A 16,176-nucleotide genomic window follows, 5' to 3' on the forward strand; every position below is an offset into this window, starting at 1 on the left:
GACTACATAATAGTCTTTTCACAGACATGAAAGGTAAGCGAAAATTTTATGTTGAAATATGCTCCACATAACTACATAACAGACTGTGCAGTTTCTAAAACATCGGCCATTTTGTTCGCGAACAGGAATTCCGATCGTGTTAATTTCAGGTTTGTAACTTACATTTCATTACATTTTGATAAATTATTGAAAAACGAAGTGGTAGTCGAAAGTTTGTAGATTTCATATTTGATAAAATTATAGCTGCAGGTAGTCTAATTACGAGGGTAAGTAAGTATTTCCATCGGCGAATGGGCAGAGACTGCCAAATTCGGCAGCTTGCACGAATTTTATTATGTACAGTCAGTGGCTACACGATCATGTCAGAAATTAATATTTTGTTCTGGGTCTGATTATTCGGACTAAGTCAGTGGCATGAATGATTGATGCCAGCATCTCAGGCCAGCATGTCATACATGTACATAATAAATGAAAGAGATAAAAAGAATTTATCGCGTCTGACGTCACTGTCAGTTACGATCCTTGATTGGTTATTAGCGCTATATATTAAAGTAGGTATGCTAGGTGAATTCAAATTTGCCATCAAACTGCATCATTTTATATATCATTATCAAATCAAAGCCCTTGAGTAAACAAAGCCAAAACTGAAAACCATTTTTTCATAGCACTTTCCGTAGCAAAGTTACATCTTGTCAAAGATTGACTTTCATCAAAAAGTTTCAGCTAGCAAAATTCCCCAAAACGGCATTTCGGGGTAGTCCGAATAATCAGACCCAGAACAAAATATTAATTTCTGACATGATCTGACATGTACTGGGTCTGAACTGTTTCCATATGAAATCTTGATGGCAAATTGGACAATAGAAGCACATGGTTCTACGTGACAGCTTTTTAATCCCTATTCAGGTTACGTGAATCACGCTATTGTGGACCATCCTTCTGATACCTGAGTGTTTGGACAAGCGGAACGGTTTTTTTTTTTTTTTTTGTTTGTAAACAAACCAGGAGGTCGAAATCGTCCTCCTCGCCGAATACGCAAGTCAGCGTAATAGTACGGCACTGCTTTCGGGGGTGTTTCTAGATCTTAGTCTCATTATGATAGCAGCTTTTTTAATGGAACTGCTATCCAAATCCCTCTAAAATTCCATGTGCGAGTGACTTATCACCATAAAAATCATATATTTGGGTCAAGTGAAGTATAGAAAACATATTTATGTAACGTTTCCTTCTTCGGGCAGTTGTTTTAAATTTCTATGTAAATATGCATTGACATTGTCGGCGAATTTGGCTGACTAATTTATCTGGTGGCGATGTTGCCTCTACAAGAGGAGATTCTGCTGACGACGACAGATACAGATACAGATCGCCGCGATCTGAGAAATTCATAAAAGTAATACATGATTATTTAAATATAATATTGTAGGCTTAGCAGAAAATGGGCGTTTCTTTACTTTAGGGGTTTTTATAGCTGCCTTGTGGAAGTACAGTGTTATAACCCAAACTAACCCTAACCAGTACAGAAGGCAGCTATTAATGTAAAAATAAAAAACCCGAAAGTAAAGGAATGCCCAGCCCCAGTTGTAGTTTACATGGTAACTACAAATTTCGAACGTTTGAGGACGTGTTTTCAAGTTGTAGAAGGTACCATAGGGTTAAATACGTCGAACAACTGAATACAAGCACAACGTATGGACCAATATATTTTTGTAAACATTTTAGGCCTATAATTAGGGGGGTCACATCATTATTTTATCTACAATATAAATGTTTGGCATTAAGTTTTTCAGAAGCATCTTGCAAAAGATGAAGATAGCAATTTAAATGGTTCAAATTGGATAAAGCGTTTTTGAAGTTACGCTAATTTAAAATTTCCAAAAATTGCTGTTTTTCAGCATGATTTGGATAAAAACGCATGTTTTCGACAATATGGCATGTTTGAAGACTAAAAAAATCAAAATTATATGCTTCCTATGTCTGATTTTCACTTTAAGTTGCTGTATAACTGAGTCTTTCAACATAGATATGTCAAGAGGTACATCATTTGCTTCAGTTTTTGAAAAAGATTACTCCAAATATGGACTAAAACACCAAAATCAAGGATCGTCGCACTCTCATTTTAACCCCTTGCAGAATAAAATTGCAGGTTTACGACAATCTCAGATTAAAAATATGAATTGTGAATGGCTGCATTTACACTAAGCCAACTCTAACCCTTGGGTTGAAACACAAAAACAACAACAAAAGCTTCATGTGCATCAAAATATTGTGAGAAATTGCCTCCAAAGTGGGAAAAATCTAGAAAATCAAGGAAATTGCCGCTCAATGTAAAAAAGTGCTACAGAATGAAACAGCAAGTTACGGACACCCTCGTAATAAAAATATCAACTTTGTACATCCATATTCAAGGTAAAACAACTCTAGGACTTCAAGTTGGACCACTGCAGTAGATAAAAACAACAAGTTGGTCATAATATGTTGATAACTACACTCCAGAAATGGAAAAATATGAAAACTTCACAAGTAAGGTCAACAATTTCTATATGGGAAAATACACAGGAAAATGGCCAAAAAACAAATGTTTCAATATATTGCCATTTTTGAACCCAACATCCTAGAAATTTCTTGTTTACGTCAAAAGAAAGATATTTTTGTGGAGATTCAGGAAAAGGAGTCTCAATTTGATTGCACATGTGGCACACAGTAGGGTAACTCATCATCTACAGTCATCATATCAAAATTTCACCCTTGACGGGCGTTTCCTATGGGAAAATACACACGTTTCGGGCAAAAAAACATCAAATTTTCAAATTTATCGTAGAAAAAAAACAAGTTGTGCCAAAATAAAGATACATTTCTCATGGTTCAGAAAAAGTAACTTTAAAATTCACTACATCGTTGGCACCGGGTCGAAAAACTCACTTTCTAAAGGCAATTTCTTAATTTCTTCTGCGGATCCAGACACTGGTCTTTGCTGATAAATAATCGGGTGCTTTCACAGAGCCGCCGTGTAATATTCAAAAGGTCAATAGACCTAAAAAATTTTTTTTTTGTAACTACACATATACTAAATAAATATTTCAAAATGTTTAGGTCTGTATGAAGAAAACAATTTGATATTTTTTTATGCTCAAAACATGCCATTGTTCATTTATGGGTCGTATGCAGACACCTAATGAGCAAATGTGTGACCCCCCTACTATAATAAATATATATTTCGTACAAATTGTGCAACTATAGTTTCTACCCTATGACCTATAAAAGTTACCTGTTATCAAAGTGTCCGCAAAAAAATGGTCATCGCAAGTATCTTTGATGCTGAAAACTAAGGATATTCACGCAGGGACAGGCCAAAAACCTTATCTCGATCGTAAAATCCAGCCGTTGCATGTCATAAATAATTCATTATTCCATTGTGTAAATGACAGTGATTGTGTCCATGTATTGTTATTGCACCTGCGATCTCGCGCGAGAGCAGTTGTCAAGCTGAATTTATACTCGATCGCTGGATCACCACGTGAATTCGCCTTTTCGAAAAACTCTCACGAGGTTGTTGCATCGAGCACGCTGACTGGCTTAGCAATGATCAAAGGAGTTTAGTAAACCAAGCAGGTTAGACGCACTATACTGGCGAGCCACATTAATTAATACCGTAAAAGGCCGTCGCGTTCATTGATTGGCTTACGATTTCAAAGAATGGCTTTTGCAACCAATCACAATACGGGTTATATGACGCCCATCGGAAATTTTGCATACGTCCACGATGACGTCATGCCCCAGCGCCACAAGGCTGGCTTTTCTGCGAGTGGTATAAAGTCATTTTCACACCTGTGATTTAATGGAGCACATCCACAGCGCATTTGACAGATAAAATGAAATGGGCAATTCTGATCAATTCGTATGTTATGTGCAATTGATATTATAGGAAGCTTAAATTGGCAGGCTCTCATGCAATGTATCCGTCTCTTCCGAACATGGACGTTCAGGGCAAGTCATACTGAAGTTAGTCCTGCCAGCAAGACTTCAGTCTTTATCATAAACATAATGACATCTACGGACCTGATATGACGAGTTACAGTTACTGGAACTAATACTAATGACTTGCCCACACAGGGTATACCATAGGGTGTCTTCAGTGTTAATTATTTTCATTATAAATGTCGCAAAATTTTAATATTGACAATAATTAACAACTTGTTTGACCTCTCCATATACCGTATTGTTTGTAATAAACGCTCCCCCTCTAATAAACGCCCCCCTCCAATGTTTCTGTGAAAAATTGACAAAAATGCGAACATTTCCATGACATATCGTGTACATGTAGGTAAATTTGCATCAGTCATGTCAGTCATGATCGCTAAATTGAATGGACAAAACCTATTATGACTCAACTCCCATCCATTTCATTGCCTAATTATGGTAGAATTTCACTAATTCCATGCACTTACAGGTGTAATTTTATTGTATTCCCCACGAAAATATCATTTTCCGTGGACGCCGCCATCATGTATAGTGTAAATCCCTCCTTTTAATGGGAGCACCATCGGGAAATTGAACACAATTTTTAAGCTTTTTTCACTGACAATTCACTTCCAATAAACGCCCCCCTTTTGGAAAATGCAATGCCCCCGGGGCGTTTATTACAAACAATACGGTATTCATACATTGCTCACCTGTGTTTTCATATCATATTTTGTGGTGAAAAATGATTACAAATGTGTAATTTGCAATCATTTTTGGAGCAACGATTTCTTCGATCCAACGGCTAAGTGTGTATGTGAATGCACATTATACAAACACATACACAGCACCTGTTGGAACTCCTGGTTGGAGCCGGGAGTTTCAATTATGCCAGAAAATGGGAATGCCAAATTATGTGTGTATGAAAAGTCCGCCGTGTTCATTGATCGCAATGAATGTTTTTTGCAACCAATCACAAAACGGGTTATAATGGCGCTGACGGAAATTTTGCACACGTCCATGACATCACGCCCCGGTGCCATGCGGCTTTGTTTTTCTGCAAATGTGAGCGAGAGGTATAAAGTCAGCTTCACAGCTGTGATTTATGAAGCGTATCTGACCTTTCTTTATGAAATTTGCGATTCTCAGCAACTGGATTCCATGAAATTGACAATAATGTAAGTTATTCTGTAGGATCAGTAATAATTAATATATTTTTATTTTGTGAGTAGTGCAAGTTGAAGTGTGATGTGTCCAGACGGGATATAATGCCAAATGGCGATCAAAAATTACGTACTTTTTACACAAGGCAAAAAGCAACTTTTCTAGGCATTGCTGACATGGTGCCTTCAGGAAAGAAAGTTTCCTATTATAAGATGGTTTGTATGTTTGAAGGTGCAAAATTAGGCGCCCGGTTATATAAACGTTATACTACCATGTTTACTGGCACTGCTAGGTATGTCCACATTGCTTATTATAGAGGGCGACGTTCAACTCAAAAAGGTCAGTTGCAACCACAGTAAATGGCTTAACTGTGACTGTGTAACACCCATATTGTCATACATAGGAAAATACAAAATTTTGAAATTTGGACACCAGAAACTTGGAGACGTAGTCTAAAAAGTGCTGGTACCGGTACTTGATCCTTGATAGAGAAGTCATCATGCATTGGCGTAGTGCGTATTACGCACACGGCGCCGACGCGCTGCCGGCCAGCTGCAGTGACTCGTAGGCTTTCAACCGATTTTCATAACAAAAACCCTGTTTTTACCCATATTTTCACTGTTTTTGCAGCCAATTCTTGACCGTTTTCAACCAAATAAAGTGCATTACCGTCTCGGTATATTCCTCGATTTCCCGTATGAATTTGGCGACATTTGGATCAAAACTGACGGAGCCTTTATATACATACCCAGATAGATAGATAGATAGATAGATACAACATTAGCCTATTTATAGTAAGATGTGAAAAAACCTACTTGAAAATTTTGTGATCATGCCTAGCACTGCCGCGTTCAGCAACTTGAGCAAGTCATCATCACGACACTTGTCACAAGCCGTGCTCGAGTTTGATTGACGTCAGACGCGATAAAGTCTTTTTATCTCTCATTATAGTGCTAGCCCTAGAACTCTGGCCATAGTATCCGTTTTTACTTAACTACCAGTCTACTACCTAGGCCAGAGGCACTTACATTGAAAACCTTGTTGAGCATGCTTGAACAATCCAGTACAAAAGTTGAAAGCATTTCAATGCTTGATCGAAGTACAGGCAATACAAGTGTGTGTCAGATCGCAAAATAGTACCGGTAATAAAACCCACTTGAGAACACCGGTGTCAGTCATTTCTAAAGATGCATACTCAATCGCTTTTGCAGAAAACTGAATCGCACGCATGATCCACGGATCAGTGTACTAAATCGCTGTCATATTTGCATGTTGAGCGTGCACATGATTTGCTGTTTTTTGAAAGTGACATGTACATTGTAGGCCTATATTTGACACCCTCTGTCGGTCAACGTTCACTAAATTAATTCACAAATAACACATGCAGATCTAAACGAGAATGATTCAGTCTGACTCTGATGATGAGTAACCCATGAGTATGAACTCAGCTTTACCCGATGACTAATTTACATAGGCACAAAAGGCTGTGTCCATGTACCGTTACTCATTTATAACCTCATTAATATACGCGATGTGAATAATCCAATCACAGATAATAACTTTATGCGGACGCAAATGCAGGTTATTGAAAAAGTATAATGACCGGGTCTCGTGACGTAGCTAAATGTACGCTTAAAAATGACCGTGTTACGTGACGTGTCATGTATTCAAACAATTTAGCGCCGATTTGGACATCACATCGCATGATTGCTCGCTAGTGTGATTGGCGGCTAGTAGCATTTCCTGCATGGGCTATTTGATTTTTGACAAAGGATTAGGATACAGTTAAAATTGTGTTCTGTTTTCAAATTTAAGAGAAGAAAATGTGATGAAAATTGAATTAAAAAAGTGGAAAGTGACGGTTATGAATGAGGTTAATGACTTTGCATCAGTTCTTTTTCGGGTATTGTGAAATATCTAAACATTGTGCTTTGGACCTCGGAATATCCCTTGAGGCTCAGGCCTAGAAATCTGTGGCAGTGCGGGCGAATCCAATTGGATTCTCGCAAGAGAATTTTGCTAGAATCCTTGATTCGCGCAAATCTGCATCCCGCTCCCGCTGCACAATGATTGAAAAAAATACTGTCCTCATACGGTCTGATTTGGATTCGCCCCGTTGATGTTTTACGAGAATCTTTGCGTGAATTGATTCACAGATTCACGTCAGATTTCTGAGCCTGGGGGCTCCGCCCCACGGGATATTCCTCGGTTCCAAAGCACAATGTTTAGAAATTTCACAATACCCTAAAAAAAAAGTGATGCGCAGTCATTAACGGATTAACCTCTAAGCCAAACATGGCAGAGTAGGACCCGGATGTCCTATCTTTACAACATTGATTTTCTCAACAGCGAACGTTTAGCATAATGCAGTTACACTACAGGCAAGGACTTACAACATTAATATGCTCGATCAAGCATGTCGAAGTCTAGCCATGAATTTGCTCACCAATGAGTTTCACATTCGAGGCTAGAGACCATTGCATTTGAAATCTAGTCGTTGCTTTCCGGGTTGTTTTTTTTACAACTAATTGTAAAACAAAACAAAACTATTGGAGTTCCAAACCAAGTAAACAATGATTGATATAAACAAATGCTGGACCCTTTGAAAGTATTTTCTAGGGTCTATGGTATTTTCACCAGACTGTCCTTGCTTTAAAGTGGTACTACACCGCTTGATAAATTTGTGACTATTTTTACATTTTACTCAAAAAATAATAACACACTGGTAACAAAAGTTATGAATATTATAGGGGCAAGGAATCCAGTTACTACACTGGAATTTCAGTGACTCAAGACAAGCGTTACATTATTTATGATAAGAAAAGAGGTACCCTAGAATGTACCTCATTTCTTAACATATATGGTCGAATCCAACCAAAAGTGTCCACGGGCCAAAAATAAAAGTCCGAAATAAAAATGTCTCCACAATTTTTTCCTTTTGCCCATTGATTGATGACATATTGGCCTTATAGGAACCAAAAGTGCCATTACTAATCTTGAAAAATAAATCCAGGACGTGTGATAGTAAATGTGATATCAAATCCCAATGTTACCTACGAATACCACTAGGATGCTTTCACTATCGCAATACTAATCAACCTAAAACAAATGGAATATTCCCATTAACGCTTTTTTTCGTGTAATGTAGACCACAGGGTGTCAGGAAAATGCTAACTCAACCAGAAAATATTTGTTTTTATTTTTATAACGCGATCAATATGATCTTAGTCAATTTATGCTAGTTTATTTTTGAAAATGAAGTTTAGGTCAGTTTCTGTATTTTATTTATCAAATGAGTATGAATCAATTTACACATTGTATAAGAACAGTATGATATATGTTTTCAAGAATATTAGGAATTATACGCATACACCTAACGCTTTATACAATGAAAAGGTGAAGAAACCCGGTATTAAGTAGGTAACATGAGCGATTTAACAATATCTATATTGAGTTTATAGGTTTAAATTTTGCTATTATGGTAATGAATTAATAAAATGGTAGTTTTAGATCCCTTTCAGATGGTACGTCCAAATGAATAAATGCTATTACCTTAGATCAAAAATTTGTTGATGCTTTTAGCAAGATTTTGAACACTTCATTTTGATATACAAGTAGTTAATCAGCAATTTTACATTATAAATAATTGTTGAATGAATCCGTATATGAATAATAATAGTGTCCTGGGGTACCGCTTAAAGTTTTTGACAATTAATTTCCATTGGTAGGGACACTTCATTACACATGTCATGTATTATGCTGTATTCGTAAGTAACATTTCAGTATTTGTAGGTAAGAATTAGACTTTTGGTGGATATCGCAATCAAAACTTCATTTTATAAAGCACTTTGAATGTATTATTTTCTTTATGTGCGTTTATTGATACTTTAGACCCTATCATGTATTAATAATGTCAGTTCACAACGGTTGAAAGAGGATTGAAGTAAGAAAAAAGGCACTAAAGTGACTTTAATTTGCTTAATTGCACACAAATCGCTTAAAACCGTTATTGCAGACTTGTGAAGTCCATCTTGGAGTCAGTTACGTCTTGTGGCCTTTCGTTTGAGGGCAACTACAATTAGCTTTATACCAGGGTCCATCAATGTGTTGTCTAGATCATGAGACAATGAGAACAGTCGTTTTTCCATGGTATTCAGTAGGTAACCTTAGCGAAAGCGTCAAAAGTTACCTTCGAATAAATCAATTTGGACACAAATTACTAAGAAACCAGAAGGTCGGTAAACATTTAAAATGAAGCACACATGACAGCTGACAAATCCAAGTATTTATCCCCTTCTAACCTTCTTTGAATCTGATTTTTCTTTCAAATCAGCAGACCGTCGTCTATTTCAGTACATATTTTTCACCAATTAAGCCGTATTCACTTTTGCATGGTGGGCATGTATGTGAATTCGCAACTTTCATTGACATATGATTTGATAGCAAACATACAGGCCTTCGTTATGTACCAATATGGGCATTGGCATGAATGGCGGTGTTTCACAATACTGTCATGATGTCAAAGTGTATTCGTAGGTAACATTCGGCTACCAAAATTTACCTACGAATACTTGCTTTTATTGTTGAAATCTCAGACATATTTAAACGCAGGCTATTGAAACTTGGTAGAAATAAAGAGTGTATTACCCTGCACCTATTGCTTAACTATTGTTTACTATTCTCTCACTTTGTGGAAATGGCACAGCTTTTAACATGTATTCGGAGGTAATGCATATTTTTTACCAAACCTACCTTTGTGCCATTTAGAATTTCTGGCAGCTAAACACAATAATAAAGATGTCCAAATGCAATGCATTTCAGTATTGGACATATCAAAGCTTGTATCAATTGCGCATTTATTAGTGATTTCCATTTTTTAAAGATATATCTAGTGCTATGAAAAATTGTATTCGTAGGTAATGTAAAAAAATACCACTCAAAAAATTATCACAAAAAATTCATAATTATGTACAAATATGTGAAAAATTGAACAGGCAATCTTTGAATACACACCTTTCAGGAAATCAATTTAGATTCAATCCAATGACTTCTTTTCATAACTGATTTAGATGTTTTTAAAAATACTTTAAGAAATATTTTGAAAAAATTGGTAAAAATAGCATGTTTTGGGGTCTCTGTGTCTAAGTTTTTCACAGAAGGGGTCTTATTATATATGGCGCGAAGCGTATGATCAAGCGAATAAACACAATACAAAAAGCGAATGCCAATTGATTAATACTTTTAAGTTATGGCCCTGAACATGCCGTGTACACTTTTCGTTGGATTCGACCATATAATGAACCACTTGTCTTTCGAATCACTGAAATTTCAGTGAAGTAATTGGATTCCTTGCCCATATACATAACTTTTTTACCAGTGTGTGGTTATTTTTTGAGAAAAATGCAAAATTAGTCACAGGGGGTGTAGTACCACTTTAAGGGGGTACTACACCCCTGCTAAAATTTATGCCTATTTTTGCATTTTTCTTAAAAATTATAGCGCATTGGGGACAAGTAAGATATGTATATTATAGGGGCAAGGACTACAACTACTGCACTATAAATTTTATTTCAGCACAGACAACAGTTGTGGGGTTACAGTCAAAATGAGGAAAACCAATATTTGATCAATAAATCAATAACTACTTGCTTTGAGTTGCTGAAATTTCAGTACAGTAGTTGTAGTCCTTGCCCCTATAATATACATATCTTACTTATCACCAATGTGCTATAATTTTTGAGAAAAATGCAAAAATAGGCATAAAATTGACCAGGGGTGTAGTACCCCCTTAATAGGTTTAAAATTGTAATTAATGAATGGTGATGTTCATAATATCCTAATGGTAAATTCAGTGCATTGTATTGAAGTCTTAGTCATGCAATCCTATTATTAACTTATACCCATATGTCATTCTGTTTCTTGACTTTATAGGAGCCCAGCGCCCAATAGTCAATATATTCCAAGATGTCCGTACACGGTGGATTTCCACGCACACTGAAAGCAGTGAGGGATATCTTTGTAAAAGATTTTACTAGTAACATCAGACTGAAGGCTATACCAGCAGGGATCTCACTATCTGTAACAGTTATTCTCTTCTGGAAACTAACACAGATGGGAAGTAAGTAAATTGTGCTTAACCCTATGAGAACTACCTGCCTATTGGTCAAAAAGAAGTTTTTGTTATCAAATGGACCAATCGGCAACATTGTTAGAATAATTTTACCACACAAAAAAAAATGAGATGAATTATTTGCAAAGCTCCATTCTGATTGGTGATTAAAGTGAAGATATCACGCAGTTGACCAATCAGAGGAAATGTTAGATCAACGGGTAGTACTCAGGGGGTTAATTATATAATATAAGCAAATTTAGCCTTTATCTACTGCTTTTCAAACTTGGTATGTGGATTGGATATGGTGGCCTGATGTGCTGTATCTATAGTATTGTGTCATGTTATTTGCATATTTATGAATATTAATGAGCTTATTTGCGTATTATTACAAACCTATGCTATTTACACACCTTTTGTGTGGAGGCCACCTTAATTACGAATCTTTGCTCTAAAACTTCTTTGATGTTGGATGATTTTGGTGCAAATATGGATTATGGATAGGTATGGGTCTCTTTCAGTAATACCAAAACATCCCTGCATTTACTTCACAGCGATGTCATAATCATCTTAAACCTTGAGAATAGCTGATTTTCATAATTGTCCAAAACATGGATATCAGCGAAATATCATAGGAACTAAGGGGTGTGGCCTATTTATCTCTGGAATTCACTGATGGACTTTTGACGCTCTCGCAGGTTGCTTCCCGCACACCCTTTTCAAGCCATCGTTTCTTCTTTCAAGAATTATGATGAATTAAGAAAACTAGGCGGTTTCCCGTATTTGGCGGTTCTCGGCTGTCGCGATTACCTGGCTGATGGTGACTGTACTCACCAAGTTTTATTCCCATAGGACAGTTTTTATTAATTTGACCTCAAATGACCCCTTGTGACCTCGAAATGACCTTCCAAAATTTGGCTCTAAATGTTGACTGTACCCACCACGTTTCATGCCCATATGACAGTTTTTAGTAATTTGACCTTGGATGACCCCAAAATGACCTTCCAAAAATGTGACTCTAAAAGGTGACTACCCACCAAGTTTCATGCGCATACGACATTTTTTACTAATTTGACCTCAGATGACCCCTGGATGACCTCGGCTGATCTTGGCCCATTAACTGAAACATACTTGTTCTGTCTGAGGTCCAGATGCACCCATCCACCAAGTTTGAGGAACGTGCGACCCTAGTCTCCGAGAAAATAGGCGGAAAACAGTTTTTACTAATTTGACCTCAGATGACCCCTGGGTGAACTTGACCCACTAATCAATACAAACTTGTTCTGTCCTAGGTCAAGATGCACCTACCCACCAAGTTTCATGCCCATATGACAGTTTTACTAATTTGACCCCTAGATGACCTCTGGTGACCTTGACCCACTAACCAATACAAACTTGTTCTGTCCCGGGTCAAGTTTGAGGAACGTGCGACCCCCAGCCACCGAGAAAAACATTTTTTACTAATTTGACCCCTGGATGACCTTGGGTGACCTTGACCCACTAACCAATATAAACTCGTTCTTCCTTATACCAAGCTGCACCCACCCACCAAGTTTGAGGAACGTGCGACCCCTAGTCTCCGAGAAAAGAGGCGGACAGACAAACAGACAGACACACAAACAAAACAGACAGATTCTGGTGAATTATAGCATGGACTGTAGAGTATTTCTACAGTCCATGATTATAGTAAGATCTCCCATCCTGGGTGAAAACAGTCAACGTTGAGTTGAATAGTTGATGGAGTTATTTATGTCTGGTTGTTTTGTCTTATTTTCAGAGAGAATAAACAAGGAAAAGGCAGCACTTGAAGGTGGTAAATGTAAGTAGTTACAAAATCAGAGAAGATATCTTGCCTATCCCAGAATCCTTTGCAACATGATGCAACACCTCACTACAGCAAATGACACTCCTATTACTTTGTATAGGTTTCCTTTGTTTTCATATTGAGAGCAGTCTGGCTAAACATGGGTTGATAGTCAAGAAATTTCCATAGTTTGCAAGATCTGGATGTGCTCTGTTCATTGAGGTACTTTTTGTCACTATCATCCCATGTTGCGTATCGTGCCATTTTCAAGGGTATGCGAGTCGTTTGCGCTGAAAATGAAAAGCAGGTTTTTCATCGATTTTACATTATTGCATGCCACGCCAAAACAAATAAAGGTAGCGTGCTGAAATTAACAGAATAAGTAGGAGACATGTCCAGCATTATAATGCAGGTATCAAAAATAGATACACTGCCCGTCTTCTATTTTTAGTTATTTTTGCAAACATGGTACAAATCATTCTGGGACACCCTGTAGATCAAGAATGATGGTAATGAACCCTTCAGTTTGCAGAGGTAACTGCAACTCAAATTATTTGGAGTGAAGGGGGGGTCTACAACAATCTTCCTAAGTGCATGTTCAAGTATGTTATCCCCCATTAAAACTTCTGCCTTTCTTACAAAGTTTCTTATTGGTATTTACCAGATGTATTCACATGAGTGACCAATCAAAAAACAGCTTCTAATTAAATTAGCTCGATTCTCTTCAGCCCTACCACCATTCTTACCGTGTTGCTGATTGGCTCAATAAATCATGCATAGCCTCTTGTAGCCAATCAGCAGGTATATAGTATTCATGGGATTAAGCCTCTTCAGCCCTACCACCATTTTTACAATGTTGCTGATTGGTTCAATATATCATACATAGCCTCTTATTCATTGGGTTAAATATGACAGTTTTAATGTTGTTTTTCTTTTTCCTTTTTTTCTCTCCAGCTGGACACCATTAACAACAATTATGCATCTGTCCATAGAACATTTAAATTTATTGGATAGTCAAACAACCAATCAGATGTTATTTTGCATGTTTTAAATTTCGCTGACTTTGGATACCGGAAAATCAGTCATGATTTCATCACCAAACCAACCAAACATTGTTATCAAGAATGAATCTACATATTTTTAGAGAGATTGTCGTGGAATTGAAATTGTTGTGATCCAAGAATTCATGTGTCTGTCCGTATGTTCGTGTACTCCAACATGCATGCTGTGGAAGCCATTTTGAAAACCTACATTTTACCAATCAACCCATCTGTTTGACATCAAGAATTTCATCTGTATCCGACTGTGTCAATCGTGCACGTTTTAAGCAGATTTATCAACAAGTGCTGTTGTGAAAGCAGCAGCATTCAGAAACTGTTGGATCACTTCAGAGGTGTAAAACATAAACTAAGCCTCTCAATAAAAAGTCTTCAATATGAAGGTGTAAAATATAATAAATTACTTGGTATAGTTCAAGGAACTCTTGGGAACTAATTTTGTTTACTTCAATATTTGGAGTTAATCAGATTTATTCACGAGACTTCTTTGAACTAAAATAAAATCAATTATCACTTTGCCGTGTGTGAAATTTGAACTGTCGTTGTTGACCATTTGCTGTGTTGAGTAAATGCCACATACCTTGGTACAAATTTTGTTAAGGGATGGCAGTTGGGTTTTGAAGTCATCCCTAGTGGGCCATTCCAGTTGAAACCCATACACCCCCTATGGAAGGCATGACCTTAAAGTCCCACACAGGGGGTGTCGATTTCAAATGGAGTTGCCCACTGATGAGGGAACCTGTTTGAAACTCACACTCCCTGTGTGGAAATTCATGTCTTCCATAGGGGGCGTATGGATTACAACTTGAATAGGCCAATGCAAACTGAGCATAGTGCTCGCTGCAACATGTGCATAACACTACATGTATGTTACCATCCACCATGAATCTCTCATATAGTCAGCCCCTGGTCAATTTTGTTCTATTATATATATATATATATATTTACAAGTATATGTCATAAGGTGTAAAATGATTTTGTCTTCATACAATATCCAGTGGAGGTATGGGTGGTTAAACTATGCATTTCATGCACATACGAATACGGCTTCCATGCACATTTTGCACTGTAACTCAAACATCAAATTTGCCGACTTTACGAGAGGTTCATGGTGGATGGTCACATGCAAATAACACCAAACCATTCATGTTTATATGTAATATTGCATATTGTATGGGCTGAATTCACTGTTAGAATTACAAAGCCTCTAATCTTCAGGTTTAGCATCTTACAAACGCACCTTTGCTGGCCAGGTTAAACCTTCTATGTGTTATTGGCCTCTGAACATGTTTAAAGCAAAACATCCTATTTAACCTCATGACAGGTTTGTTTTAAACATGTTCAAGGGCCACAAGTGCACAGGAGATTTATCCCGCCCAATAACGATATGTTTGCAAGTTACATTTAGTACAGTAGGCTATTCCAGTTGAAATCCACACCCCCTATGGAAGGCATGATGTTAATCTTATACACAGGGAGTGTGAATATCAAATGGGGTTACCTGAATGGGTGACTACATTTGAAATCTATGCCCCCTATATGAAAGATTAAGATCATGTTTTCCATAGGGGGTGTACGGGGTTTAAGTGGAATATCCCAGTGGGATAGAAAATAAAGACTGTGTCTGAAGTTTATGTGACCAGATCTGATCCAATCAGGCTAAAGTTGGCAATAATGAAACCAAGATAGGTAAAAAGTGAGGAGGAAAAAACAATACAAAACATAAGAAAATTGACATATAAAAGGTTCATAAGTTTGCCACAAAGTATTGAAGAGACCTGGGGATTCAACATCAGTATTTGTATGTACTGAGCAAGTTAGTAATGGTAGTAACTCAATTTTCAAAATTTCCAACTTTAGCCTTTGTGGATCAGATAGGGTCACATTTATGAACTTGACCTCTATGCAGCCCTACATGTAAATAGCAGTTAATATGTAATAAACATGAATATGACAGTATCAATATCAGCAAAAGATTTATTGTTTCTTGTTCTTTATTTCAGAGTGTTTTATATACAGATAAACCATTTGACATGGTCATTAAATGAAGACCTTGGTTTCAAAACCCCTTACATCCACTTGCC

General features: G+C 37.1%; 1 long non-coding RNA gene across 1 annotated transcript; it reads left to right on the forward strand.

The window, feature by feature from the left end:
- The first annotated feature begins 71 nt into the window (after nt 1–71).
- On the forward strand, nt 72–16,068 carry LOC140146199 (uncharacterized). The gene is made up of 4 exons (XR_011858204.1): nt 72–149; nt 11,053–11,239; nt 13,008–13,049; nt 13,989–16,068. It is a non-coding gene; the product is annotated as an uncharacterized lncRNA (long non-coding RNA).
- Nucleotides 16,069–16,176: the final 108 nt, after the last annotated feature.

This window comes from Amphiura filiformis, chromosome 2 (genome assembly GCF_039555335.1).
Source record: "Amphiura filiformis chromosome 2, Afil_fr2py, whole genome shotgun sequence".
In the NCBI taxonomy this organism is placed as follows: domain Eukaryota; kingdom Metazoa; phylum Echinodermata; class Ophiuroidea; order Amphilepidida; family Amphiuridae; genus Amphiura; species Amphiura filiformis.